Source organism: Chiloscyllium plagiosum, unplaced genomic scaffold (genome assembly GCF_037043375.1).
Source record: "Chiloscyllium plagiosum isolate Xiang-an unplaced genomic scaffold, Cpla_swu_hap1 HiC_scaffold_46, whole genome shotgun sequence".
NCBI lineage: Eukaryota > Metazoa > Chordata > Chondrichthyes > Orectolobiformes > Hemiscylliidae > Chiloscyllium > Chiloscyllium plagiosum.
Window position 1 is genome coordinate 17716347 of NW_028270184.1, and position 12033 is coordinate 17728379.

Genomic DNA, 12033 nt, shown 5'->3' on the forward strand with positions numbered 1-12033 from the left:
TCCAACATCACAAGCACATGGACCAGGGACTGCACTGATAGATACTTTGTTCCTCGCGGTTTCATTAGATAGAATACAGACCTGTTACCTTAAGATGGATTTATAGCAGTTGGAATGAAGCATTTTTTTTAAAAAACAGTCTCCAAGGTGTTTTCTATATCCGAGAAAATCCGAGAACCATGTTCTCTACGAAGTTTGGAAGCTGGTGGGAATGGCTAACTGTTTTAGAATGAAAGTAGTGTGGCTGCTGACAGGATTGTGAACAACTCACATTCAGCGCAGGGTTACACCGCAACTGCACGTTAAAATGTTCAAAGTTCATTCAGAGCCTGTACCTCTCTGCCAATCTTCTTAGGAGCTCCACAGAGGCGCGGAATCTATCAGGAGTCAAACGCATAGAATTTCTAATCTTATCAATAGTTGTTGGGACATAATGAGTGTCCATCCATAACCACCAATTTTCAACTTCAAAGTTTCTGTAAGGGTTTGTTGCTTGGGCGCCAGTCGTTGTGTTTGTGGATAAGTTCGCTGAGCAGGGAAGTTGATTTGCAGACGTTTCAACACTGCATTGGTGACATCTCCAGTGGTTTCAAGCCTCCTGTGAGGCGTTTCTTACTGTGTCTTCTGGAATTTATTTGGCTCCTTTTCTGCTGCTTGCATTGACGATTCCTGTTCTTCGTTGTCGTGGCTGGTATATTGGGTCAATATGTTTGTTGATCGAGTCCATGGATTAATGCCAGGCTCTAGAAATTCTCTGTTTGTTCTATTTATATCTTGTCGCAAATCTGTTGTGTTGTCCCAGTCGAATATTTGGGCCTTGCTAGAAAATTTGTAGAAACATGGCACTCATCCACAGACCCCATCAACAAACACACAGATCCATACACAATATACTGGCTACGAAAATGAAGAACCAAACGGGCAACTGGAAGCAGCAGGAGCGGAACCAAATAAATGCCAGATGACCCAATTCAGCAGCGGCTCATAGGAGGCACTGAACATGTCATCTAGACAAGGGACGAAACATCTGGAAATCAACTTACCAGTTTGGAGAATATACTCATAACCACGGCAGTTTCAATTACTTATTCTGTCACAGCACTACAGAATAGTTGTTCAGTTGTTGCGTTTCACGTTGTGACTAAGAAAGTAGGCAAGGATAGGATGGAGGACCTGGCTGGGGATCATCAAGCACAAGGAACAAAATTAATGACAGGTCCTCGAGGGTCATAATCTGCAGACTACTGCCCGAGCCATGTGCAAATTGACCGAGAATAAGTAAAAAAAAAACATCAGGAAGTAAACACGTAGCTAAAGAAATGGTGTGCGAAAGAGGGGTTACATTTCATGGGCATAGGCATCAGTTTTGGAAGGGCAGAATCTTTACTGATGGGACAAACTCCACCTGAATAGATCTGGTATAAGTGTTCTAGCGAAAAGGATAAATAGAGTGGCCACTAGGACTTTAAACTATTCAGTCGGGGGATGGAAAAGGGAAAAAGGCAGGGTGTATGATGGTAAATAAGAAGGCAAGCAGCAGATTATCATGTGTGATGGAACAGTTCAGTTCAAGTCTGAGCATGAAAGAAGCAAGAAGTAAGGATAACTGACGAGATATCGTTAGAGATGTTGGAAATCATGAGGGTAAGAAAGCTAGCATAAAGACATTTTCCTTGAATGATCGTCGCATTTGATTCAAATTTGATGATTTACTGGCACAAACCATCGCGAATCATCATTACGGATACATGGTTAGAGGATGGTCACAAATTGGAGTTAAATATCCGGGGTACCAGACGTTTTGGAAGGACAGACAGGAAGGTACGGGAGGTGGTGTAGCTCTGATATTCAAGAACGACATCAGTGCAGTGATGGGAGATGGTATAGGTTCTATGGAGAATGGGGTTGAATTCACTTATGTGGAAATTAGAAACTCTAAGAGGAAATAGTCATTGATCAGCGTAGTCCATAGTCCACAAAACAAGAACGTCACATTCAGGCGGGTACTAAACGAAGAAATTACTAATGCCTGTAAAAATGGAATGGCAATTATCATGGGGGATTTTAATCGACATATAGATTGATTGAACCAGCTTGGTCAGTGTCACCATGAGGAGGAGTTCGTTGATTGTATCTGTGACAGTTTTCTTGAACACTGTGTAATGGAACCGACAAGGGAGCAAGGTATCCTAGTTCTGGTCCAATGTAATGAGACAAATGTAATTAATGATCTCATAGTTAGGGATCCTCTTGGAAGGAGGATGGTTCGATTTAGAATACAGATGGAGCGTGTGAAGATAAAATGCAATACTAATGTCATCTACTTGAAAATGGGGTCTACAAGAGAATGATGAAGGATTTGGTTAATATAGAGTGGAAACGAAGACTTTTTCATGGGACAGTTGAGGAGCAGTGGAACACTTTCCAATCAATTTTTCAAAGTGCTCAGCAAAAGTATTTTCCAGTGAAAAGAAAAGACTGTGAGAAAAGTGGTAGTCAGACATGCTTGTCTAAGAAAATAAGGGAAGGTTTCCAATTGAGAAAAAAGGCATTCAAAATGGCCATGAAACTAGAAGATTCCGAAAATTTCAAATTTTAAAGGTTATCAGAAAGCCACAAAAGCAGCTGTAAATAAAAGTAAGACAGAACATGACAGAATAAAAAAAAAAATACTAGCACAAAATATAAAGACAGATAGCAAACGCTTCTATACACAAATAAAACCAAAAGTAGTGGCTCAATTAAACCTTGGCCTCTTAGATGATGAGGAGCAGCACTTAGTTATGGGATATGTTGAAATCGCCAAGACATTGAACAGTTATTTGATATCGGTCTTCATACAGGAGGACAATAATAGTTTGCTAGTGATTGACAAAGAAACGAGGGTAAGTGAGGACGTGGAAGCACTCATTATTACGGAAGAGGTATTGTTGGGAAAGCTAATGGGGCTAACGATAGATACGTCTCCTGGCCCCGTTGGAACGCACACTAGTGCACCTAAAGATGTGGCTGGAGAAATAGCAGGTGCACTGGTGGTAATTTTCCAAAATTCGCTAATCTCTGGGGCAGTCCCAGCAGATTGGAAAACAGCAAATGTGACGCCACCGTTTAAAATGAAAGGTAGCCAAAAGATGGAGAAATAAAGACCAGTTAGCTTAACCTCTGTGGTGGGGAAGATACTTGAGTCTATCATCAAGAAATAAATAATTAGGTATTTTGATAGAAATTGTCCCGTTGGGCAGACATAGCATGGTTCATGAAGGGCGGGTCATACTTGACAAATCTTTTGGAATTCTCCGAAGACATTACGAGCAATTTGGACAAGTGGAGGCAGTGCGCCTAGATTTCCACAATTCTTCGCCAAGGTGCCACATAAGAAGCTGCTGCATCCAATAAGGATGCATGGCTTTAGGGATAAATAATTAGCATGGATAGAGGATTAGTTGACTTACAGGAAACAAATAGTGGGGATAAATGACTACTCTGCTGGCTGCAATCAGTGACTAATAGTGCGCCACACAGATCGTGATGGAACCGCAATTATTTACAATTTTTACAGTTGATTTGGAGTTGGAGACCACATGTGGGGTGTCAAAGTCTGCAGATGACACTAAGATGTGTGGCAGAGCAAAGTGTGCAGAGGACTGTGAAACTTTGCAGAGGAACATAGATACTGAATGAGTGGGCAAAGGTCTGACAGATGGAATACAATGTAAATAAACATGAAGTCATACATTTTGGCAGGACTAATTGTAAAAATTATTCTTACCTGAATGGTAAAATTTTTCAGCATGCTGCTATGCAGAGGGACCTGGGTGCACTTGTGCATGAATCACAGAAGGTTGGTCTGCAGATACAACAAGTTATTAGGAAGGCAAATTGAATATTGCCTTTCATTGATAAAGAGATTAAGTTTAAAGCAGAAAGTTTATGCTGTAGCTGTACAAGATGCCGATGAGGTCACATCTGGAGTATTGTGTACAATTTTGGTCTCCTTACTTGCGAAAGGATGTACTGGCACTGGGGTGGATGCAAAGAAGGCTCACGAGGTTGATTCTGGAGTGGAGGGGGTTGCCTTATGAGGGAGGCTGTGCAGATTGGGAGTATATTCATTACATTTCAGAAGACGGAGAGGGGATCGTATATAAAGATATCTAATTATGAAGGTAATAGATAAGATAAAAGGGGAGAGGATGTTTCCACTGGCAGGTGAAACTAAGAGAAGAGGGCATCACCTCAACATTAGAGGGACGAGATTTAGGACTGAATTGAGAAGGAATGTCTTCACCCAGAAGGTTGTTAATCTATGGAATTCCTTTCCTAGTGAAGTATTTGACGCTACATCAGCAAATGTTTTAAAGCTAAGTTAGATATTTTCTGAACAACGAAGGAATCAAGGGAAATGGTGTGAGCGCTGAAAAATGGTCCTGAGACCTGGAAAAGATCAGCCATGATCTTACTGAATGGCTGCTCAAAAACAAGCTCAAAAAGCCTACTCCTGCTCCTAGTTCTGAAGTTCTTTTGTGCATGTTTATTTATTGACCTCTCTCCTCATGGTACTATCAACCCAGGCGTAATTCTCGTGAAACTCCTTTGCACTGTTTCGCTAACAAGGAGATCATTACTTATGAAACAGACTGAATCTGTACACAATACGCCAAATACGCTTTCAGTGAAGCACTACTATTGGGAAAGATGTATTTTCTCTGATACTACAAGTATTTTTCATTAAGGGCCACAAATAATTAACTTGCTGCCCGCATGAATTCGGTCAGGGCCTTATGACCAAGGACATCCAGGTCGTTTTCAACAGCAGCAGTTCCCAACCTCTCACCATTTAATAAACATAAAGGAGAATGATCGTGTTTGTCGTTCACATTTGAATCATTTTAATGCCTTGCTCACAGTTGTTGCCCAATCACTGATTTTTCTGATATCCCGCAAGCCTTCAGCCCAAAGAAAAAAAATACTTTTCTCTCCATTAATCCAATTTTTAATCCATATAGTGTATATTCCATCTCTACATAACTATGGATTCTCCAATCATCTGCATTCAAACATGTCAAGCGTCTTCTGAAAATTCGAATACTCCACTCCCACTGGTTCTGAACTGTTGATATTACAATTGACATCATCCATAATCTCTAGCAGGTTTATCAAAGATCATTTCATATTCATGAATCCATCAAAGTTTTACTTGCACATCCACTAATATCATTTATTGTATCCGTTGCTCCCGATGAGGTCTCCTCTACATTGGGGAGACTGGGCGCCTCCTAGCAGAGCGCTTTAGGGAACATCTCCGGGACACCAGCACAAATCAACCACACCGCCCCGTGGCCCAACATTTCAACTCCCCCTCCCACTCTGCCGAGGACATGGAGGTCCTGGGCCTCCTTCACGCCGCTCCCTCACCACCAGACGCCTGGAGGAAGAACGCCTCATCTTCCGCCTTGGAACTCTTCAAGCCCAGGGCATTAATGTGGACTTCAACAGTTTCCTCATTTCCCCTTCCCTCACTTCACACTAGTTCCAAACTTCCAGCTCAGCACTGTCCCCATGACTTGTCCGGACTTGTCCTACCTGCCTATCTACTTTTCCACCTATCCACTCCACCCGCTCCTCCCTGACCTATCACCTTCATCCCCTCCCCCACTCACCCATTGTACTCTATGCTACTTTCTCCTCATCCCCACCCTCATCTAACTTATCTCTCCACGCTTCAGGCTCACTGCCTTTATTCCTGATGAAGCACTTTTGCCTGAAACGTCGATTTCGCTGCTCCTTGGATGCTGCCTGAACTGCTGTGCTCTTCCATCACCACGAATCCACAACCGGGTTTCCAGCATCTGCAGTGATTGTTTTTACTTTCATGAATCTAGGCCAACTCTACCAAATCATGTCATTATTCTGCAAATGCCTAGTTGTCACGTTCCTTATAAATCATTCCAATGATTTTTTTTCTCATAGCTGACATTAAGCTCTTCAGTGTTCAGTTTTCTGTTTTCCCTCTCTGCCACCTCCCAGTACTCTGGGATATAGCTCATCGGATACATTAGCTTTGCCAACTTTAAATTCAAGGAGGTTTTTGAAAAAGAAAATCCTCTTTGTTAATTCCAATTTCCTGTAGTTCCTCATTTTCAACAGTCCATCTGTCAGACTTTTGCCCATTCAGTCAATTTGTATCTATGTTCCTCTGCAAAGTTTCACAGTGCTCTGCGCACCAATCACCGTGTTCCCAAGCTTTAATGAAGGATTTTTTTTCACGTATCTTCCTCGCTCAGTAGACAGATGACTTCTGTCAGATAATGAATGCATTGGAGGACGTCACTCCGGAGATGATGGATATGTAACTCAGTCCTGCCTGGGAAGTTCCAAAATTGAAGCAGTTGACATCATGCTAAAGCCTACCAGTGCAGTCCTGACCCTGGTGTGAGGATATAGGTTGTATTGACGGGGTGAGGGGGGCACACAGCTCAGTTACCACATCATTTTTGAAACAAACTGGTTTCATATTTTACACCTGCCATAGGTCCAGCTTGGAAAACTGGAAATCCCAGGGAGGAAATTGCAGCGACCTACTTCCAGAGCTTCCTTTCTGTGTATTCTTGGTTCCATTTGTTTACCATGTACCCAGATAACCTGGAAATGAAGTAACATACCTCGTCCAGAGTGAAATCACAAGACCCTCACGTCTTCCTTAATGATATATCAACTGCCAACACAAACCTGAGAACACCACCCACAGAACCTCCACTGACTTTTCAATTACAGGATTAATTCATACCACACACACACATCGTGCACCTATGCAGTATTGAAAAAGGCTGAGTTTTCTCTATTTCTCTTGCCTGGCTGAAAATATAAGGCCGTTACATCTCTGCACATTTCCACATCAATGGTTCCGCTCTCCAAAGAAGCAGTTGGCAATGTAGCATCACCTTTCTCGTTATGTCAGCATCGATATTGTCGATGGAGTTTATCACCACATTGAGAGAAGAGAAACAGAGGGAACATAATTCACTTTAACAGGAACACACACCTAAATGAATGCCATATTTAGGAATATGGGAAAAATGGATCTGTTAGAGTCCCTTCCAAGTTTTCTTTCCTTCCAGTTCATCTTCAGCAATACCTTTGTTTGCTTTCTCTCTCTCTCTCTCTCTCTCTCTCTCTCTCTCTCTCTCTCTCCCCCAACTTTTTATTCTCACCCACCCCCGCCCTCCCACTCCTTCTGGACATTTCTCCATCCATTCAGCTCAAACGCACCCCTCAACATCCCCCAGCACCTCCAAAAAAACCATACCTGACAGAAATATCATTCCCCAGTTGTTTTCACTTCTGATGTAGAGTCATAAGTCTGGAGATGTTATCTATTTTTCTCCTGACAGAGGCTGCCATAACTGCTGAAATTCTCCAACAGTTTCAGATGCTGGAGAATTTTGTCTTAGTTCTCAGTATTCAGAGTTCCTTAGTTGATTTCAACTTAAATTTTGTTGCTCGTGAGAGGACAGTATTTCTTGTCTATCACCAATTGCCCTTGACTGCAAGGCCAATATGGAGATAGCCACCTTGCTGTGGGTTTGAGGTCACAGTTAGGCCAAACAAGGCAATAATGTTAATTTGGATAAAATGTGGAACTAGAAAGACATAGTAAATCAAACAGCATCAGAGGAGCAGGGAAATCAACACTTCAGGTCAGTGCAGTGTCCTGATGAAAGCTCCTGACCCAAAACATCAATTTTCCTGCTCATCCACTGCTATATATGACATGCTGTCCTTTAGGGCTTCACATTGTATCGACTCTGACTTCCAGTATCTGCAGTCTTTACTATCTCTAATGAAGTTAAATTTCTTTATCACAGGCGTTCATTGAATCAGGTAGGCTTAAACAAAAGAAATTCTCATGGTTCTTCGTTGCTACCAGTGAAGTTATGTTTCATTCCAATCTTTATCATTCGAATTTACGTTCTGTCATCAGTTATGGTAGGTTTTGCAACAATGTGTTTACAGTCATATTTTCGGCTTCTGAATTAACCATCCAGTGACATTGCTACTCTGTTACGGAGTCTCTATTTTGAAGTAACTGTCGAGACAGGAACACATTTGGTGCTTGAAAGTTTTTGTAACTGGAAGAGTGCCCAGAAGAGAATCGGAGCCCTAAAGTCTGAAGTTAACAAAGAGAGAGATGATGGCTTAGAAAGCAACAACACTGAGGCAGAAATATTGTGGAACTAGGTATGGGCAGATTTGATGACAGAGGGAATACGGAGACATAAAATAGTTCAGGGTAAATGGGAGACTCGAGGGTTTGAACAACCTTGTTCCTTCTTACATTGTAGACTAGTCCAGTCCATTCAACGCATTCTTAAGTAGGCAGCCCAGACTACAGCTTTGCAATTTGATCCGGTAAGTGCACAGAGAAAATTATCTGGAGTCAGTTCGCAATGTTGGCTATCAAGTTTAAAACAGAAAAAACATTTATTCATGAAATTACACAATGAGACACAAAGAAGACAATGAAGAACAACTATAGAACTCAATCTATCCAAACGAGACTTAATTATATTTTTATGAATATACACAACAGTCTCAAAAGGCAATCCCCCACCCTCATCCCCTTTAAAAATCAGTATAAATGGAATACATGTTTACAGGTTGAAGTTAGAAGGAGAGAGGGAGTTTCCACACAGCAGGTCAGTTTTAAAACATGACCACTTTGGCCTGAAGTCTCATTTGTTTACATATAAACCATACACCTCTCAAAATCCTTTTCATCTCTGTACCAAACCAGTCTGATCGGAGACTGATCTGGTTTATTACCCAGCTGAAAAACATATCATGGACAGATTAACCTTGAGCCAAGGAACAGTTTTTAGGGAGAAAAAAAAGTGACACTTAGATGTTTATGAGTGAGGAGTTTGGAGTCATGGAAATGAACTGACGTTTGTGACTGAAACTGAAGCTAATCGTTTGCGTCTTAGCTGAATATAAGTACGCCTCATATCCAGAATTCAAACAATGGCCAATCCGGAGAAAGCAAGTAAAGACTCCCGCATGAACCCCTACTTATTGTTGAAAATTGCAGTCTTTTCTTCCCAGATGCTGATCCATTCTTGAAACACTCCAGTCTCATGCTCTAAGACTTTCTTCATCTCCTCCTCACTTTAGCTGCTGCTCCCAATTATCTTAGAGATTATGCTGCCCTTGATACTATGGGATAAGAGGTTGAAGGAAGCCCTTACTGATAGAAGAGAGAAGCTCTCCAGTGACACAATAAAGATCCATAGAGAGCAACATCAATCTCTCCAGTGAACTCATTTCGTGTAAACCTTTATATATCACAAAAACACTGGTTGCGAATGGAAAGTTGACATCTCTGGCGATTGGGTTTATGGCGCATCCCTGATTCCAAAGTAAGTTTAAGGGAGAGAAATAATGCTTTCTCTTCACAAGGTGGATGAAAGTACTGTATTTTGACAGAATAGGAGATGTTGGGTTCCCGAGACTATCTACATCTGGTCTGGAGGAAGACCACTTCATCTTCCACCTTGTTTTCCTCCAAGCACACGGGAACAATGTGGACTTCACCAGTAGACAGTCCAGGCGTGTTGTTTACCTTTCTGTTATTTATTTATGCTTAACTTCAACATTTATCGTACCATCATTTAATGGCCCAGGTGCGGTAATGCTGTTTTTTTTAAAGGCAACTACAGTGGCGCATGTGGTATGGATACAGTTGGTTGCTTATGGTCATTATGGTCCCATCATGGTTCTGTTGAGTGGTGGTCTGCTTCGGGGGTGCGATGGTCAAGCTTTCACAGATCCAGGATTCTTAGTTTTACGAATCGGCAGATTTTGCTGGAGTCTCAGAATGGTTGGATGACTGTAAATCACTCCCAGTTGGAACCCTATTAACCCTATTTGCCTCTGAGATTTCTCTCCAAATTGTCTATTGATGCTCTTTCTTCCTGGACTGGAGATCTGCTGTGAGGCAATGTGTTTTCTGAATTTGTCTTTTGACAAGTGTGAGTTTATGGAATTGTACCACATTGGGAGAAAGTGAGGACTGCAGATGTTGGAGATCAGATTCAAATAGTGTCGACTTGGAAAAGCAAACTGGTCAGGAGTAGGAGTAGGAGAGTTGATGTTTTGAGCATAAGCTTTTCATCAAGAATGAGCAGGTATTCCAAGGGGGCTGAGATATGATTGGGATCGGGTGTGTACCTGTGGAGAAAGTCGCTGGAAATGCAATAGGTAGATGAAGTTAGGGGTGAAATTGATAGGTCAGAGAGGAACGTGGAGCGGATATGTGGGAAGGAAGATTGACAAGTTGGACAGTTCAAGGCGGTGGTGTTAAGTTGGAAGGATGGATCTGGGATAAAGTGCAGCGATCTGACATAATGAAATAATGTGAAGTCCACATTGGTCTCTTCGGATTTTGAGGATCCCAGTGCAGAAAATCAGGCGTTCGTCCTCCAGGCCCCAAGGAGGAAGATGAGGTGTTCTTCGAGGCTCGAAGGCAGAAGATGAGACGTTCCTGCTCCAGGCCCGAAGACAGAAGAAGAAATGTTCTTGCTGCAGGCACCAAGTCGGAAGATGAGGCAACCTTCACTGCCACGTTTACTCGCACTCACTCCACCAAGGGCACGCATGTCCTGGGCCTGCTCCATCGCCAAACTTTAGCACCCGATGCCTGGAGGAAGAAAGCCTCAAAGTTTCTTTGGGACCTGGAGGTAGAATGCCTCATCTTCCACTTTGGGACCCCCCCCCCCCCCCCCCCCCCCCGCAAGTTACAGTTACACTACATTGGACAAACATGCAAAATGCTAATCACCAGGACACATGAACATTAAATAGCCACAAAAAGGCATGATCCAATATCATTAGTACACTAACAGACAGATGAGGAAGAACACCACTTTCACTTGGCCAACACATTCATCCTAGGACAAGCCAAACAGAGACACACACGAGAATTCCTAGAAGGAAGGCATTCAAACGGGAACCCTATTAACAAACACATGGACTTGGACCCAATTTACCACCTACTGATGAAAAGAACATGAAATTACATCACAAAACCAAGGAAACCTGAACTCATGAATAGAAAGTGAGTCACAACACTAGTGCTTCACCGGAGTCTCACTGATGGTTTTGCCTACTATGGGGACAAAACGTCTGAACACGAATCTCCTAGCTCAGCGAGAAAACTTACATCCAGAGCCTCAACCTGAGGTACACAACTTCCCAAAACTCCCTAATCCCATTCATGCTTTTACAGTAAAGTCCACCTACCAATTATGCACACACTCACTGACCTTATTATTTCCACTTTCAGATTTTTTACATCCTTCCTGGCACGTGCCCTGCCACATATTTTTGCGTCATCCACAAATTCGGATCCACAATTCTGTCAGCCCCACTTCAAGCCATCAGTATACATTGTCAATAACTGATGCTATTGGACTGATGTTTGCGATATTCCAGTAGATATATCTTTTTAAATCCGATAAACGTATATTAATCTTGACTCTCCATTATCTCTGTTGCAACCAATCTTAAATCCATTCAATAAATTATCTGTCAGACTGGGAACTTCTGTCTTGCGTAAGCATGTTTATTTTGTTCATTTCAGAATGACATAGAAAGCCCAATAAACTGCCTAACCGTTCCCCTTTATCAAGCCTCTTCTGACATTCTCAGGAACTCCCGCAATACTTTGCAACATTTTATAGTGCAAAACATAATTTCCCTCTCGCAAAAACACCTTTACACTGATTGCATTAAGCATTTTTAAAAATTAGTTGCAATTCCTTCCTTAATAACACTGTAGCATATTTCAGCAATAATTGTCGGACTAAACGGCTTATGTGTTCTTGCTTTATGTCTCACTCCCTTCTTGAAGACAGGCACTATATTGGAGTTTCTCCAGTTTCGCTGGAACACTCTGGAATGTTTCACAACATTCCGCACGTCACTCTGTTACCACTACTTTTAAAGCAGTGCATCAGTTACTGCTGTGCTGTCTAT